The 19112-nt window shown below is 44.4% G+C and overlaps 1 protein-coding gene across 1 annotated transcript in view; it reads left to right on the plus strand.

Annotated features, from left to right (window-relative positions):
- ADAM12 (ADAM metallopeptidase domain 12) overlaps nucleotides 1–19112 on the plus strand; it is a 402598-nt gene that overhangs the window by 325606 nt on the left and 57880 nt on the right. The gene's annotated exons all lie outside the window — the stretch shown is intronic.

Raw genomic sequence — 19112 nt, forward strand, 5'->3', positions numbered from 1 at the left:
TCCTAACTCTGAAAACATTAACCAACTGCTGTCACTGACAAATGGGACCTGAGGACTGCAAATACTAGGATAGAGTCCTATTTCAGCTTGAGTCTTGTGACTTCAGCTGCACATTGCAGGATGGTTGGAGGGGGTTCCTTATGGATTGTATCATTAATTACTGCAAGGCTTTAAGTGTGTGTGAGGGTGTGTGTTTTATGTCTCTGAACATTTAAGACTTGTCTTGGAAATGACTCTTTGGCAAAAGCAGTGTCTGGGGATTCCTGTGGGAGTTAAACTCAGTTGAGTCTATCCATTAATGAGCTTGGAGCCCTTGGTCTTAGAGAGGTGAGGGCTACGTATGCTGCATTTATAGGAGTAAGAAAATTGTGAACCACTTGAACACCCCCAGGAAAGAATATTTAGCATAATAGTAAATGTCACTTCCTAGAGTAGGAAAAAAGGCAATATTAACATTCAAAAAATTACTCTTACAGATCCCCCTTTGTTTTTCAGAAAGTTTTCTGTTAAATGAGAGTTGGAGAAATAGGGCCATCTCCTCAGGCGGGGCAGGTGAATCTGCACCTGCCCCTGTTACGCACTGATAGGTGTTAGGAGCACAACCGTGAACAGGACAAGCATGTTTCTTGCCCTCATTGAACTGGTGTTCTAATGGGGAAAACAACTGAAAAATGGAAAATTTAAAACCTGTAGACTGGGCCAGGTGCAGTGGCTCATGCCTGTAATCCCAGAACTTTGGGAGGCTGAGACAGGAGGATTGCTTGCGACCAGGAGTTCAAGACCAGCCTGGGCAACTTAGCAAGACCCTGTCTCTATTTAAAAAATAATAAAAATAATGAATTGCAGGTTGGAAGGAGTGCTGTGAAGGAAGCAAAAGAAGAGGACAAAGAGAGGAAACGTGGGCTGGGGGAGCCCACTTTTAGTGGGGGCTTGGGGGAGACCGAAAGGAAGAGAGGGATGGAAAGCCTGCAAAGCATGGAAGGAAGGGAGTTCAGGTGCAGGGGACCATGGGCCAATGGGCACTGTGCGAACCGCTTGCTGCCAGGAGCCTCGGGACTGTTGGGGGCTGGAGGGAAGTGATGCTGGATGGAAGTGGAGCAACCAGAGCTAGCAAAGCCTACTCGGCCAGAGTAGGTACGTGGATTCTTATCTGCAGAGCAGTGGGGCATCATTGAAGCTTCTCAGGCAAGACAGGAATATGATCTGATTTCTTTTTTAAGATTTCTTCATATTTAAGGAGTCTCTGCAGCCTCTGAGATATTGTAGTTTGTCAAGTTAAGGGGCTTTCTGTCTGTACAAAAAAGGAGGAGGCTTCCTGTAGAAGAACAAGTAATAATAGTGTATCAATTCTCATTTAATTTCCGTGTAATTCATAGGCATTTGGAAAGTGGGAAGAGGAACGATCCTTCGTTAGCATGCCAGGCACTCATCACACCACGCTCCACACTCCCCTCTCCAGCCTTGCACACTTGATGTAAAAGGTTTCTTTTTGTTTGAGATTTCTTTTTCCTTTTCCTATGGTGAGCATCCCTTAAGGATTCTGTGTCAGAGAGCCACCAAAGAGCACTTCCACATTTTCTTTGTGTGTATCTGAAAAGAAAGACAACCACAGTTGCGATGCTGAAGTCAGGAGTTTGTTTGGGTTTTGCTGGGTCTATACTGGCAAATGACTTCAACTGAGGAGCGTGTCCTCAGCTGCCAACTGGGAGTGGGGGCAGTGTGTTGTGTACTGAGGATAATGTAGGATGAGAAAATAAGCAAATGAGGGTTATCCCCGCTCTCCTGGGGCACAAATCATTCACTTGAAGCTGAGGTCAGACCTTCTACAATCTACACCCAGATCAAATAACCACGTTCAAGGAGAATGTGTTCTCATCCTACCCCCACAAGCACGTATGATTGGCTCATCTGATTCCATTTAATTCCATTTGGGACACATTTGCGGTACACCTACTTGCTACACAGCTGCCTAGAACACAACCAGACGTGCCCCAGGTCTGGGTGGCCTCCACTCAAGGTCAGCCTTTTTTTTTTTTTGAGACAGAGTCTCTACCTGTCACCCAGGCTAGAGTGTGCAGTGGCACCATCTTGGCTCACTGCAACCTCTGCCTTCTGGGCTCAAGCAGTCCTCCCACCTCAGCCTCCCGAGTAGCTGGGATTACAGGTGTGCACCACCATGCCCAGCTAATTTTCTTTGTATTTTTAGTAGGGGTTCCATCATGTTGGCCAGGCTGGTTTTAAACTCCTAACCTCAAGTGATCTGCTCGCCTCAGCCTCCCAGAGTCCTAGGAATGCAGGTATAAAAGACCGTGCCCAGCCTCAGCCTTCTCTAATGACAGCAGAGAAGACAGCAGCCCTGTCCCTGACTCAGGACAAGCTCACTGTGGGAAATAGGGTCAACAGACGAGCAACTGGCCACCAGCCAGAGCAAAGCCACCCATTTACTCAACTTGTATTTACTGTGTGCCGTCTGTGAGCCAGGTCCTGGGGAGCAGATTCGCTGAGGCCCCAGAAACACGAGGCAGGATCCTGGACTTCAGGGCTCACTGCAGGGTACCCCATCCAATCCACTTATGCAATCCTGGGTATCAAGCATCTTCTAGAAGTTATTTCAGCGTGTGCCTTTAAAAGACAAGGAGAAAAATCTAAACATAACCACAGTACCATTTCACATCTTTTAAAAAGTGACAAAAATAATCTATTGCAAACAGGAAGCAAAGGTTAGAAAAGGCAGTAGTCAGAGAAGATATCCTGGAATAGAGTCTAGTCTAAACTGATCTCGGAAGAATTAAATACAGGCTGGGCAGACCTCTCCCTGAAAATTCCTAGCTCCGACTGTGGGAAAACTGGATTTCTCTTGGAAGAGATTTCTGCCTGAAAAGGTGTTTTGAGAGGATAAAATGAACTGCAGTTTTCAGTGAAAATATCTCCTGGGGGCTTTGGAAGTGACAGAAATTCAATGTAGCAGGAAAGTCCACACTTTGTAGAACTCGCTTTTCCTGAAAGTCAGGACACAATACGTGTGATTAGAATTCTCCCTCGAACTTTGGGGTGCTGTTTGAGAGTATAAAATACATTTGTCATACCGGAATTTTACCAAGATGGAATTGGAGGAAATTATTTTCCCATCTCAGCTCTTCATTTGAAAGTGATAATTTTTTTCTCAATGAAAAGTTTAAGAAAATCTTCATTACCTTCCTCAAAGTGTTAGGTGAAAAAATGGACATCTTTATCCAGAGAGAGAGAGAAAAAAAAAGGAGGAACAGCTACAGAATGAGGAACTCTGGTAAGATGAATACTAGTCAGAATCAATTTAATTAATCAGCCAGAGTAATGGAGCCAGCTGTACCCTGACATTATCATAGGAAAAACCAACTGGCAGGAGGGATTCTTGAAAACAGTTCAAGAAGGGCGCGTCGTATAGACCCTGTTCTTGTTTCCTCTCCGTGTAATTAGACATTGCTCCTTGGAAAATGCAGGAATTTGTCTGCAATTAATGCCATTAAAATACTAAAAGCTGCTGCCCGAGGTAGAATTGTCCTCCCCTGCTAAGCTGGACACAAAACAGAGGTCAAGCTCAGGAGGCTGATTCTGCGTGACCACTGCTCCTTGAATATCCAATTTCGGGGAATGAATGCAGACAAACTGACATTGACCCTAGAGGATTGTGTTCATGGTGTCCTGTTTCATCGATGGGCTTTTTTTTTTTTTCTTTTGAGACGGAGTCTAGCTCTGTCACCTAAGCTGAAGGACAGTGGCACCATCTTGGCTCACTGCAACCTCTGCCTCCCGGGACAAGCAATTCTCCTGCCTCAGATGCCCTAGTAGCTGGGATTACAAGTACACACCACCATGCCCAGCTAATTTTTGTATTTTAGTAGAGTTGGGGTTTCACCATGTTGGCTAGGCTGGTCTCAAACTCCTGACCTCAAATGATCTGCCTGCCTCGGCCTCCCAAAGTGCTGGGATTACAGGCATGAGCCACTGCACTTGGCCCATAGATGAACTTAATGAGATGGGCATGACTGTACCCATGCTATTTTATTTTATATTTTATTTTCTGAGACAGAGCCTCACTCTGGCTGGTGTGCATTGGCCTGATCTCAGCTCACTTCTGCCTCCTGGATTCAAGTGATTCTTGTGCCTCAGCCTCCCTGGGATTGCAAGCATGCACCACCACACCTGGCTGATTGTTGGTATTTTTAGTAGAGATGGGGTTTTACCATGTTGACCAGGCTGATCTCAAACTCCTGGCCTCAAGTGATCAATCTGCCTTGGCCTCCCAAAGTTACAGGCGTGAGCCACCACACCTGGCCAAATATACCCATATTATATTTGCATTTTTTCAGACCAAACTAAGTAGAAGCCCCTGGACATAAAGTCAAGTGGCTTCCTGGTGTGTTTGACACATGGAAGTGGCCATGAGCACATCTGGGCTTTATGTGAGGACTAAATCTGCCTCAGTACAGAGCAGTGTCCCTGTGCAACCTCTGGGAGGTGGGAGGTGGCCCCATTTTTAAGCCATTTAATTCTGCAAACCTCCTTTAATTTATGTTCCAACAGCAGAGAATTCTTTCCTGTCACTGGCTCGTTAACCCAGCATTTTATTTGTCATAGAGCATGTGTGAAAACATTTCAGCTGAAATCCTGCCAATCCCACAATCCCCCTCCCACACACTTACCCCCATGGCTTCCTCCTCTCCCCAGGCACAGAGGCCACAGTGTGGAGTAAAGGGTAATTTCTGGACTTCTCTACAACAGACAATATCTAAAAGGACTCATTTTCAGCTCCACAAGGTCAGGAATTTGTGTTTTGTTTCTTGCTGAAACCCCAGCACCTAGAACAGTGCCTGACAATAGTAGAACTCAATAAATACTGCTTGACTGAAAGGATCCGTGGGTGGGTGGGTGGAAGGATAGATAAATAGATGATAGGTAGATGGGTTAGTGGATGAATGGATAATGGGGGGTGGAATGGCGGATGCATGCATGGATGGATGGATGGATGGATGAAGGATGGATGGATGGATGGAGGATGGATGGAGAGAAGGATGGGTGGAAAGAAGGAAGGATGGATAGATGGATAAATAGATGATAGGTAGATGGGTTAGTGGATGAATGGATAATGGGGGGTGCAATGACAGATGCATGGATGGATGGATGGAGAGAAGGATGGATGGAAGGAAAGATGGATAGATGGATAAATAGATGATAGGTAGATGGGTTAGTGGATGAATGGATAATGGGGGTGCAATGACAGATGCATGGAAGGATGGATGGAGAGAAGGATGGATGGAAGGAAGGATGGATAGATGGATAAATAGATGATAGGTAGATGGGTTAGTGGATGAATGGATAATGGGGGTGCAATGACAGATGCATGGATGGATGGATGGATGAAGGATGGATGGAAGGAAGGATGGATAGATGGATAAATAGATGATAGGTAGATGGATAGGTGGATGAATAGATAATGGGTAGGTGGAAAATGGATGGATAATGGATAGATGGATGGTATAATGGACAGATGGATCAATGTTGTCTGGGTGGGCGGATGGAGAGAGTGATGGTGAGTACAGCACAATTAGATAAGTGCAGAGTGAGGCTTTCTCTTCCCCATCTGTGTAATGGCTAAACCTCTGGGGAGGAGGCTCTGGGGCTACTGTCTTTTGTACTAAATCTGGCAATTGCAGCATGTTCATTTTCATTTTTTGTTTATTCCACATCATTCTACAATGGATTTACAATAGTTTACAATAATAGACACAATACAATAAATAGAAGAAAATAAAATCAATAACAAAATAGAGCCAAGAAAACACAGATAAAGAGGAGACAGAGTCCACTGGCTTTTGTACATTCTCCATGGAGACCTGGGTGAGGGGAAAAATTTGCTTGCAAAAGTAGAGTCTTTCAGGGGCTTCCACTGAAAGCCTTTGCTTAATTTAGCTAAAGTGGGAGGAGAGAGATCAAAAATATCAAATCTAAAAGTAGTTGTGAGCATAAGACTCTGTAGGCCCACTGTCCAGTTTACAAAGAACTTTGGCATCTCCTTTCATTGTCACAGCCCTGAAAATAAAGAATGGATACAATCGTCTCCATTTTACAGGTGAGCAAACTGAGGCTCAGGAAGGCCAGAGGGCCCACAGGTGGTCAGGGTCATTCTGGATCTCAGCCTGCAGCCTCCGGCTCCTGATCCATTCTTTGGCCTTTCACCCAGTACCTGTGAGCCTTTTGGCTCCCAGGCATGGGGATGGGGAGGGTTGAGAGGGACAGCTCTTCCCATTCTTGAGTGCCACACTGCCCTGGTGGTAACTTTAGTGTCAGTTGCTCAGTGGGGCAAGAACAGGGCACATGCAGACTTCAGCCCTGGTGGCAGGCTTGGAGGTATCCACCGTGACTGCTTTTTCTATCACATTTGATTAGAAGCCTCTGCCCTGTTATAGACTTGCTAAGTCAGCAGAAAGAACTGGTGTAATCGGTGCAGGTCTGTCTACTGGGATAGGAAGAAAGGGTGGCATCATTTCACACATGTCCACTGTCCCTTATGAACCACTGCATCTGTCCATGTCTACAAGAATCTGTTTCCCCAACGACCCCCACACGAAGTCAGCAGGCATTTCTTGCAGTGAAGCCGAGCAGCTCATCTGATACATTGCCTCTGATGGGCTGAGGCCCTTTTAATGTGGACACTGTGTCCCCTGCTCCTAGGTTCTTGGCCTTTCAGGATTTGGTTCAGGAGGAAGCAGCCATCATAACTCAGAAGTGGAAAGTCTGCTTTCTGGTAACATCCAGAAGCCTCTTGTACTTGTACTTGTCTCAGCTGACCAGAGCTCAGCTGATGTCTTTATTAAAAATTCTGGGAAATCATTTGCACTTTAATTGGTTTCAGGACCAGAGGTCAAAGTTCACAAGTTAAGACCACGAATTATAATGTGCTGAGGATGGGTGTGTTCTGGGGCCCAGGTGTTTGCTATTAACAGTGGAAATGTCCTACTAAAGATATGTTTGATCATTTGCTCCTGGTCTGGTGGTTTTCTTAGCTTTCTGTGGTCCATCTGGTTGGCCCACTGGGTCAGCGTCCAGTTAGAAGGCAGTCACTTTCCGTTTCTGGAGTGGACGTGAGGATGGATTGCCCCATTAGCTTCAACCTCAGTTCTGTTCTATCATCTGAGCCTGTGTTCTTAATGCTGTGTCCCTGTGCACCACTGGGCAGGCAGAGCGGGCTAACTCAGACCCTATTCTCTTTCCCATCACATCTCGAGGAGTCATAAGCCTGTTTTCCCTACCTGCAGCTCATTAGGATATGAACGGGCTCACAGCCCTTCTCAGGTGTGCATGATCTGGCCCAGGTTTCGCCTCAGGTGTGCTGGATAAATCCCAAGACCTGGCCTCCGTGTTCTGTTACACCAAAGACCTTTAGGGAGGTGCTCCAAGGTGCACCTGGAAGGAAGCATAGGACCTTGGGATTCCTTCTGTTTGCCTCTGGCTCCAGGGAGCCCTGTGGCATCGGGCAGCTGCCTCTCCCATGGATGCTGCTGCTGCTGGCATAGCCATTTGTGCTGGGTCATGCCTGAGGCTGCCCCTAGGCCCCACCCTGGGGCAGCTCCTGGCAGTTGCTCCAGGAGGCCCCCTGATAGCCTTTAAGAGCGTGTGGTTTAGTGGGAAGAACACAGGCCTTCCAGTCAGAGATCTGCGCTTTCAGTCTCCATGCCGGAACTGCAGGATCCCAGCAAGGAACCAAGCTGTGTGACTCAGTTTCCTCACCTCTAAAATAGGAGTCATGATTGGCTCACAGGGATGCCAGTGAGAGAACGTCTGCCAGGCTCCTGGTCCCCAGCAGGGGTTCACTCAACAAACAGTGGCTCCTATCCAGCCCCACTCTGGGCAAGACGGAGTAAAACGCCCCTAAAATGAGATGACCTCCTTGCATCCAGGGCGGTCCTGCCATGGCACAGAACAGGAGGCCGGTCCCTGCGAGTACAGATGCCACCACCTTGTCCTCACAGGCAGGCTACTGGGTTGCACCTAAATTCTGTGCATGGTGATTGGAAGTTTTTTTTCCTGGGCATAACTGGAGAAAGACCTGAAGATTTTCCTGAAGATGGCCCTAGAATTTTTGGTTTGCTGCTTGTCCAAGCAACGTCCACCCCCCTGCTGCAGTCTCCTGCCCCTTCGTACTGTGAGCGGACCTCGCTCTCACCTGAGAAGAGAAGATGGAATTCATGTTGGGCTCACGCTCCTCAAGGGACTAGGAATAAGTAGAACTGGCTGTGAACTAAGAATTACTAAGTTGTTTTTGAAAAGGCTCAGCAAGCTAGTCATGGAGTGAATGATAAAAGATATGGCCAGCGTGGTGGCTCATGCCTGGGATCCAAGCGCTTTGGGAGGCCGAGGTGACTTCACCTGAAGTCAGAAGTTTGAGACGATCCTGGCCATGGGGAAACTTCGTCCCTACTAAAAATACAATTAGCCCGGCGTGGTGGTGGGCACCTGTAATCCCAGCTACTCAGGAGGCTGAGGCAGGAGAATCGCTTGAACCTGGGAGGCAGAGGTTACAGTGAGCCGAGATTGCGCCATTGCACTCCAGCCTGGGCCACAGAGTGAGACTCTGTATCAAAAAAATAATTAAATTTGAAAAAAAAGATGAGTCATTAGATTGTCTTCTCCGGAGAATGGATCTCATGATTTGTGGCCATTTCTCACTCTGAGCTCGGTGCCTGGCCTTGGCTATGGTCAGGAAATGGACAGAGGAAGATGTGGAGTGAGTTCACATGGCATGAGCTTTAGAAAAAGGGCCAGAAAACGCTTTCAGGAACTGGAAACAACCACGGCGGCATAGCAGGTAACAGCCATCTCAATGGCGTTTGTTTGTTTCGTTTGTGGGTTGCTTTGTGGGTCGGTTGTGCTCCCAACTGCATGCTCTTGTCGAGCTAAGGAAAAACTGGCCCTTCCGGAATGGAACAGACTCTTTTGCTTCTTTGACACCGTGTATGTATTAAACGGAGGGATGATCTTTAACTGTTTGCTCATTCCTTCGCCTCCTGAATCATCTTGCTCTCAATTGACTTATAATTTGTGGTTTTACAGTGTAAAGCGTGCTCTATTTTGGCTACAAGTAATACATTGTACACCATATTGGAAATGTTTTTAAGCAGTGTCATTTACGGGGGATTAGCAATCAGCAATTTGAAATGGCTGAAGTGGCAATTCTGAATGGGAGAAAAACACTTCTTTTGCCTGTCAGTACCGGGAGCCAGCATTTCACAGTGCTTAGAAGTTAACCAGACTTGCATGTTTTTGTTTGAAGCTCGTTTATCCTGCCGTTCGGTGCAATGAGGGAGTTGTTACCCCTATCTTACAGGTGTGAAAACAGAGGCTGAGTGAAGTGCGGATGGATGGGGTGCTCAGACATAGGCTTCCGATTTCACCACTTGTCCACCTCCTCCTCACCACACGCCCAGGTAGAGGAGAGCCTCCCGGGTCTGCTGTGAGGAATAAAACAAAATTCCATTTTGGTCTGCAAAAAGCAACCAGTGGGAAGCAGAATGTCAGCAACGAATCTTCCAAAACCAGTTAGCCCTTTGCCCTCTAATCATTTATCAGCTGTGGGCGATGTGAGGTTTTCTTTGTTTGTTTTTGCTTTTGTTTTTGTTTTTTTCCAATCAGAGAAATCTGGGTGGCTTCCCGTCCCGGTTCCCTGCAACGTTGGCTTTTCCTGTCACACGGTTGTGTCAGCTCCAAGCTGTTCTCAGCCGCTGCCCGGCTGTTCCATCCTTCTTCCTCGGTCACTTCCACTCCTTTCCTGCCATCAGCACTCAGACAGATGTCAGTCCCTGAGCTTGGAGCTGGGGGACTTAGTGTGCGTTTATTAATGAGGCTGCAGAGTCACAGGAAGCAGCGGGACCGTGACCTGCAGGTCACCCAGCCCCGCCCGAATCCAGCCTGATTATAGCTGCTTTCTCTAGACGCCTAATTTCCAGCAAGAAAAGCAGTTGTCTCAGAATCATACCCAGAGAGCTTTTGCAAGGCAGATAACTCCCGACTTCCACTGTCAAGGTTGATAAATTGGCCTAGTGTGATTCACCCCCAAGAATATAGCAGTGAGACACACAATAGACTCCTACAAGAAAAGAACCTTCTGACTGCAGATTTTTCAAAGTAAAAGTAACTCCTAATAATGTTTTACTTGGCAGCTTTGTGATGGCTAAAATATGAAGCCGTGACTGCTTTTATGGTGGGGAGCTGTAAGTGGCATTACTCTTTTTAAAAGTGGTGTTTTTTTTCCAAAATCACCCAGCTGTCTGTTTCATCCTCTTTTTGCTTTTAACCTTGCATTCAATATGGTAAACTTTCCCCAACTGTCCCTGCTAGATAAATATTAGAGAAAAAGGAAAGCAGGGCTAACAAAAGAGGTCACATCCTAGATCCTAGCAGGGGTCACAGTCACCCTGCTGTGGCTTCGGAGATAAATTCTCTGCCTTTGAGCTGAAAGCAGCACTTTTTTTTTTTCTGGGCCCCAGGTATAACCATTCTAAAGCATTCTCATGCCAAGGGAAAGTTTCGTGCTAAAGGGCTTCTTTCCTGAGTAATTCTCCAGCTTTATTGCCTTGCACCAGTCTATCACTGGAGCGACATATCATGCTATATGTCAATTCAATTAGCTGCTGTCCTGGCACATTTGGGATAATTTATTAGACATATTAAAAAGTACATTGTGATGAGCTTGCCAAAATCTGTGGAAGAAACTGAGGCTTGTCTTTTTAACCACAGACGATGGGCTGTATGAGATCTTTCATGTCACGAGCAACTACCTGGCCCAAGTCAGTGTTCTTTTCATGGGTGCTCCAGGAAATAAAGCTACTAAATAAGAAAGAAAAATATAAGCACAAAGGAGGCACAGTTTCCATACTTTGGATTTTGAAGGAAGTAGATGGGAAGCATCACTCTGTTGACAACCACCCGAACCTTTCCTGTACCTTAGTGTACAGTATGAGGATCAATTTACCATAACACTTCCAGATATTTGAAAATTCATTTCTGATATGAATTTGGTTTATACGACAGATACTCATGGGATTTTTAGCACATGCCTAAAATCAGATCAGGTTTTCAAAATGCTATACATTGGGTTTTTCTTGGAAAATGGAACCAGAGAGCAAAACAGAATTATTTTTTAGGATATGACAGGTGGCCCATGGTGAGTCTAGACTGTATTTTTTATTGTTATGACACAAATAGGTACAACGACATTTGAACTTTAAATCTAGGTAAGTTGTTTCCAGACTCTAATGGGCATCAGAATCACCTGGACCATTTCCGGATGAGCAGATAGCAAACTGTGGTATGGTCTCACTTACAATGGAATGTCATCCGGCCATAAAAGGGAATGAAGTTCCAATGCATGCTACCATGTGGATGAACCTTGAGAACACTATTCTAAGGGAAAGGAGCCAGACACAAAAGGCCACATGTGTAGGATTCAGCTTACATGAGATGAACAGCACAGGCGAATCTGTAGAGACAGAAAGCAGGTTGGTGGTTGGCAGGGGCTATGGGGAAGGGAGAATGAGGAGTGACGGCTTAATGGGTGTGGGGTTTGTTAGGGGTAGGGGAAAAGTTCTAAAATTAGATAGTAGTGATGGTTACACAACATTGTGAATGTGCTGGAAAAAATTGTATTACATACTTTGAAGTGACTTAAGGGATATATTTTATGTTTTATAAATTCTATATCAACTTAAATCGGCTGCAAAGCTTATTAAAATACAGGTTGCTAGGCCCCTACCCTGAGTTTTTCTGACTTAGTAGGTCTGGGTGGGGCCTGACAATGTGCATTTCTAGAAAGTTCCTGGTGCTGCTTGTCCTGGGAGCATACTTTGAGAACCACTGGTCCAGGCATATGTGGGATCACAGCAGGACTTGTCCCGTGTTTAAATCGCTGCACTCAGGGTTAAACAGTCACTTGTGTTTCAGCATTCACTGAAGTGTGGAACTGGCATTGGTAATAAAGAAAATGGTTTTTAATAACTGAACATGCAACCATAAGAATTGATCAAGTCTAGTACTGCCATCCCCTAACTGTAAACTCTCAAAGAAATCCCTTCACCTCATTTGCAAATGGGGATAATAATACCTGTTTCATTGGATTGTTCTAAAATTTTTAATTTAAAAAAAAAGTATAAAAGAAAAATATTGCCATGAGAAAGCACCACCATATCACATAGCTTAAAGCAGGTATCCATAAATAGTTATGCCAGAAATGTATGTACTTTAACCCAATTACTAGTCTTGGGAACGTATAATGTTATGGCCAGAATATGCTGATACAGGAAGGGGAGAACTTACAACACAGCCTTGGACTGCAGTTTCACTCAGACTCCATTTATGTGGAATAAAGGATGTGTATCTGAGGATTTGGGATTTCAAGGACCATTTCTGGAGGAGTGGGATCATATGGGCCTTGGAGAGTGGCTAGAGAGGAGATGAAATGGGAGAGCGGGCACATCCCTTAAGGAAGGAGCTTGGCAAAGGGGCCGTGGGGTCAGGCTCAGGTCATGATGGAACTGGGATCCTCTTCAGAGCTTTGAATGTAATGGACACTTGAAAACTATTGCTTCATAAGTGAGTGAATAAATGAGAGAGTTGTGAATTTGCCAAAGTTGGATTCTGCCATCATCAGAAGTGTGTAGGCAGAGCTGGCACCTGGGTAGCAGGTGATGCACATGGCCTCGCTGAGCGTCTTGCCGGCATCCTCTCTCCCATGTGCCTATGTAGAGCAGTAGCAGTCTCATCAACGATCGCACTAACAGACTCTGCCCATGATTCCTGAGACCTTGGAGAGGGGATTCCTTGCCTTGCTTGTTGCCCATTGGCACATCTTTTATGCAAACCAACTCACTGCCCTTTGACTCCTTGAGCCATTAGTCATTGGCACCTTCTGTGTTCTAGGCACTAGGTAACTAGTGGCTACTTAGAATGTAGAAAGTATTCAAATATGTGTGGATTAGGATGGTGCTACCATTAAAGCAATCTATATTTGGTACTGGCAAATTTCCTTTATCTCTTGAGATTTCAAGTAATTTTAGATTGTTAAGTTTTGTGTATGGGGAGTCATTGGGTTTGCTGTAAGTTTTCGATGCTTAGTTGCATGCTCTGATCGAATTAGACTATCTTGGAGCAGAGGAAGGGAGGTGAGGAGTAGACCTTTGCCTACTTAAAAAAAAAAAAAAGCAGTTTGCTTTAAAAAAAAAAAAGGCAGGAAGAATAAGAGTTTGGAGTTCCTATGAAAAACACCTTTAAATCTTTAATCGATCTTGAGTTAATTTTTGTAAATGGTGAGAGGTAAGGGTCAAGTTTCAGTCTTCTGCATGTGGCTAGCTAGTTATCCAAGTATCATTTATTATTGAGTAGGAAGTCCTTTCCCCATTGCTTATTTTTACTGATTTTGTCAAATATTAGATGGTTGTAGGTGTCTGGGTTTATTTCTGGAGTCTCTGTTCTGTTCCATTGGTCTATGTGTCTGTGTTTGTACCACTATCATGCTGTTTTGGTTACTGTAGCCTCGTAGTATAGTTTGAAGTCAGATAATGTGATACCTCCAGCTTTGTTCTTTTTGCCTAATATTGCTTTGGCTATTCGAGCTCCTTTTTGGTTCCATATGAATTTTAGGATAGCTTTTTCTAATTCTGTGAAAAATTACATTGGTATTTTGATAAGGATATCACTGAATCCGAAAAATGCCTTGGGTAATATGGACATCTTGACAATATTCTTCCAATCCATGAGCATGGAATTTTTTTATTTATGTGTGTCATCTCTGATTTCTTTCAGCACTGTTTTGCAGTTCTCCTTGTAGACAACTTTCCTCTTCTTGGCTACATAAATTCCTAGGTATTTCATTTTTGTGTGTGGCTATTGTAAATGGAATTGCGTTCTTGATTTTGTTCTCAACTAGAACATTATTGATGTAGAGAAATGCTGCTGATTTTTATACATTGATTTTGCATGCTGAAACTTTACTGAACTTATTTATCTGTTCCAGGAGGCTTTTGGCAGAATTTTTAGCATTTTCTATGTATAGAATTATATTCTCAGCAAAGAGAGAAATTTGACTTCTTTTTTTCCTATCTGGATGCCTTTTATTTCAGCTTTGGCAAATAATTTATGGCTAAGTCCCCAAAAGCAATTGCAACATAAACAAAAATTGACAAGTGGGACCTAATTAAAGAGCTTCTGCACAGCCAAAGAAATTACCAGCAGAGTAAATAGATAGCCTACAAAATGGGAGAAAATATTCACAAACTATGCATCTCACAAAGGTCTAACATCCAGAATCTACAAGGAACTTAAATCAACCAGCAAAAAACCAATAGTTCAATTTAAAAATGGGCAAAAGACATAAACAGACACTTCTCAAAAGAAGACATACAAGTGGCCATATGAAAAAAATGTTCAACATCACTAATCATCAGAGAAATGCAAATCAAAACCACAGTGAGATGCAATCTCACACCAGTCAGCATCGTGATTATTAAAAAGTCAAAAAATAACAGATGCTGGCAAGGCAGTGTGGAAAAGGGAATGCCTATACACTGTTGGTGGGAATGCAAACTAGTTCAGCCACTGTGGAAAGCAGTTTGGCAGTTTCTTAAAGAACTCGAAACAGAACTCCATTTGATTCAGCAATCCCACTACTGCGTATATATCCAAAAGAAAATAATTCATTCTATCAAAAAGACATATGCCCTGATACTTTCATTATAGCACTACTCACAATAGCAAAGACATGGAATCCACTTATGTGCCCTTCAACAGTGGATTGGATAAAGAAAACAGTATATACATACACCTTAGAATACTACACAGCCTTCAAAAGAATGAAATTATGTCCTTTGCAGCAACATGGATGGAGCTGGAGGCCATTATCCAAAGCAAATTAATGTAAGAATGGCAAATCAAATACCATGTGTTCTCACTTGTAAGTGGGCACTAAACGTTGAATACACATAGATATAAAGATGGGAACAATGGACACTGGGGACTATTAGATGGGGAAGGATGGGAGGGAGCAAGGGCTGAAAAACCACCTATTGGTTACTGTGCTCACTACCTGGGTGACAGGACCCCAGACCCCAGCGTCATGCAGTATACCCATGTAACACATTTGCACATATACCCCTTCATCCCTAATACAAGTTGAAATTATTTAAAACAAATAAAAATACCTTCAGTCATTACCAGGGCCTGCCCCATACAGAGGCACAGCTCCCTGTGTGTTGACGCTCCATAGGATCTTCTCACCATCAGCATGACCTTGACCTACCAAGAATGATGCCAAGTCGAAAAGGGGTTGCCTCTCTGGGTGTGTGTCTGCAAGAAAAGCCTGTTTCCCACTGTTGAGTAAGTTCCTCCAGGCCAGTCCTGCCCATCTACACACACTTTTACGCCAGCTCTTTCCCCCAGTACACTCACACCTTCTTCCCTTTGTGTGAGGGGCTCAAATGACCCTCTTCCTGGTGAGGTCCACCATCCCTAAAAGCTCAGTACACATCCTCTTCCCTCTTTTTTATTTTTTTCTCCGTAATTCTACTCTTTTCAGCTCATTCTTTTCCCTTAGCTTGCCTATTACCTGTTGGTCCCGCTGAATGTAAGCTCCATGAGGGCTGAGATGTTTGATGTTTTCTTCATTCCTATATCCCCAAAGCCTAGAACAGTACCTGGCACCTAGTAGGTATTGAATAAACACTTGGGGAATAATGGAGTGATGTGCGATAGGTTGTTTTGATTTTCTTCCTCTAAAGCCTGACTTCATCTAAATGCCCAAATTAGGTTCATAAATGTCCTATCAGAGTAAATAGTCACCTGCCTCCTTGATGAGAAATCATGAAAGAATGTGATGAGTTACAATATCCTACATGTAGAAAATGCTCCTCAGTCTCATCACTGTTTGTCATCAAAAGTGAGTTCTTAAACAATAAATGAGGTATTTTTTTCTTCGTTACATAGAAGAAATGGTAGTGATATTGGCTGGTTCAGTCCAGGGAAATGGCAGGAATGTTTGGGGAAGGGCTGCTGGACTCCCCAGTGACCTTGCTGGGTCACCCTCAGTAAGTCAGAAAAACCCCAGGTTGATGGGAAGAGAAGCAGCTCACACCTGCTCATGGCTGGAGTTGTGACCCGTGGTCAGCAGTTGCTGGAAGCTTGAATTGTCCTGACCTGGTAGGCAGAAGGCACTTCAGTGAGATCAGGCCGTGTGGAAAGGAACCCTGAGAAAGGATCTGTTCAGTGTTGGTAAATTCACCAAGACTTCATTTCACATCTGAGGAGGACATTGCTGCTTTCTTGTTAAAACAGAGGCATCCCTGAGGAATTCATGTCAGGGTGTTGTTCCTCAGAGCAAGGTTGAAAACCCATGAATTGGATGAGGACTATTTATGCATGATTCTAAATGAGAGAGAATTTTTATAACATTTGGGGGTTTTCCTTCAGCAGAATGAGGAAAAACTGAGGGAAGTAGAAATGTATCATTACACAGATCACTACGCCATCTGACAACATCCAGTACAGACACAAAAATACAATGATGGTCTTTGCCAGTGATGATCTGTTCTGTTCTCCTCTCCTTCACACTCTGAAGTTTAAATCCTGGACTTAAACTGTTCTCATTCATCCTATTTGGATGGCAAACCCCCAAAACCCCAGTGTTTTTGTGTTTGTTACTTTGAAAGGAATGAGATAGGGAAGCCTTGTCTGAGCTTAGTGAATGGAGCTGGTCTCAGCTCTCCAATCCCAGGGATCTGTGGACATTCTCTGCTCCCTTGGGAAACAGGGCAATTCATACCATTCTTGTCCAAGCTTTTCTTAACTGCTGTGATTCTTGCTATAAACCCTCCCTGAGACTTACCGTTTATCCTAGGGTCTTTCCTAATGAACTTTAATATTTTCTAGAAATCAGTCCCCTTCTAGAAGGAACTGATAATGGTTTGTCACAGAACTAAGTTGCATATCATTGAGTGAGAACGATGTTTCGTCTCCTAGATCAGGCCTAGAGACATAAATGTCCTAGGAAAACTCTCAAATACAGAAGTTTCCATCTGTACCTCCATGATATTTATTCTTCCTTTATTTATTTATTTTTGCAAAGAGAAGTTCTCTTAACTCTCTGTGTATGGTACCAATTACTTCAATACAATACTCTTCTAAATTGAAAAGACATTATCATTTTTCTTGCGGATCATTGTTGGACCTCGACAGTGTCATTTTGATACCAGGGATAACCAGTCTGTCTGCCAAAGGAAGTTACAAAGATTTCAAAAGGAACCTTGTTACAGCGCTATGAGTAAGTCCTGGTATGTTGCCTTTGCATCCATACAGCAGCACATTCATTTATTAATTGATTTGTAGATTCGAATTATTAATATACTCCAGAGTTAATAGCCTGAGGTTGATAGAAACCACTTGGAGGGAAAACTGATGCAGGAACAGAAAACCAAATACCGCGTGTTCTCATTTATAAGTGGGAGCTAAACATTGAGTACATATGGACACAAAGAGGGGACAGCAGACACTGGGGAAGGAGAGGATGGAGAAGCGCCCTGTGGAGAACTATGCTTATTGCCGGGGTGATGAAATAATCTGTACACCAAACCCCATTAGCACACAGTCTACCTCCATAACACATCTGCACATGTACCCCTGAACTGACAATAAAAGTTAAATAAACTTCAAGGGCCAGGCATAGCGGCTCATGCCTGAAATCCCAGCACTTTGGAAAGCCAAGGCAGGCGGATCACCTAAGCTCAGGAGTTTGAGACCAGCCTGGCCAACGCAGTGAAACCCCATCTCTACTAAAAATACAAAAATTGGCCGGGTGCAGTGGCTCATGCCTATAATCCCAGCACTTTGGGAGGCCGAGGCCGGTGGAGCACGAGGTTGAAAAATCGAGACCATCCTGGTCAACATGGTGAAACCCCATCTCTACTAAAATACAAAAATTAGCTGGGCATGGTGGCAAGCACCTGTAGTCCCAGCTACTCGGGAGGCTGAGGCAGGAGAATTGCTTGAATCCAGGAGGCGGAGGTTGTGGTGAGCCAAGATCGTGCCATTGCACTCCAGCCTGGGTAATCAGAGAGAAACTCCGTCTCAAAAAAAAAAAAAAAAAATACAAAAATTAGCTGGGCGTGGTGATGGGTGCCTGTAATCCCAGCTAGTCAGGAGGCTGAGGGAGGAGAATCACTTGAACCTGAGAGATGGAGGTTGCAGTGAGCCACTGCACTCCAGCCTGGGTGACAGAGTGAGACTCAGTCTCAAAAAATAATAAAGTTAAGAAAAAAATAGCTGGTCATAAAAAAAAATCTGTGGCTAATGACATGCCTCATATACGTGGGGAGAAAAGGGAAAACCCCTCGGAGAGGATGGTGTGGTGTTATCAGTTGATCCTAGAAATCGTTATGTCAGAAGTTCGCCAAGCTCAGTCGTTAAGTGGCAGCTGGTCTGCCATCATCAGGGAACCGTAGCAGCTTGTGCTGGTTTGGCCAATTGGTTGAGATCCAGTTCTAATGTCATCCTTATAAACGTCTCCATCGGGAGAGGGTGCTTGGGTTTGCTGAACGGCGGACCCTGCTCCCTCTCTAAGTAATAAAACTTCTGGGTTTCTGGCATGCTTATACCTTAATAATCCTTGCTGCCTCAAGCCATGGGAAAATGCATTTGTAAAAAGTGAGACACTCTGTGTATGTTGGATAACACTGGCTGCTTTGGGAATCAAACCCCAAATGCTCAGTGGGTTACCATATTAGAAGCATGTTTTCCTTCTGTATGACGCTGTGAGGCTCTAGGCTGCAGGTGGCTTTCCTCCCTACAATGAGTTGGTGCCACGTCTGACTCTTCCATCTCCTAAAACCATGGGATACACTAATCTCAGCTGGCAGATGGGGAAAGGAAGGATGTGAAGAAGGAATATTCACTTAAATACCATCAGCCAAAAGTGACCTACATCACTTTGGCTCATGTTCTAGTGCCAACAATTAGTCATACAGCCCACCCAGGTACATGGGTGCTGGGAAGCCCTTCTAGAGCACAGAGGGGAGCATAACTTTGCTGGCGATTTG

The sequence above is a fragment of the Aotus nancymaae genome, unplaced genomic scaffold (genome assembly GCF_030222135.1).
Source record: "Aotus nancymaae isolate 86718 unplaced genomic scaffold, 86718_ANA_hifiasm-v0.15.2.pri h1tg000010l, whole genome shotgun sequence".
Taxonomy (NCBI): Eukaryota; Metazoa; Chordata; class Mammalia; order Primates; family Aotidae; genus Aotus; species Aotus nancymaae.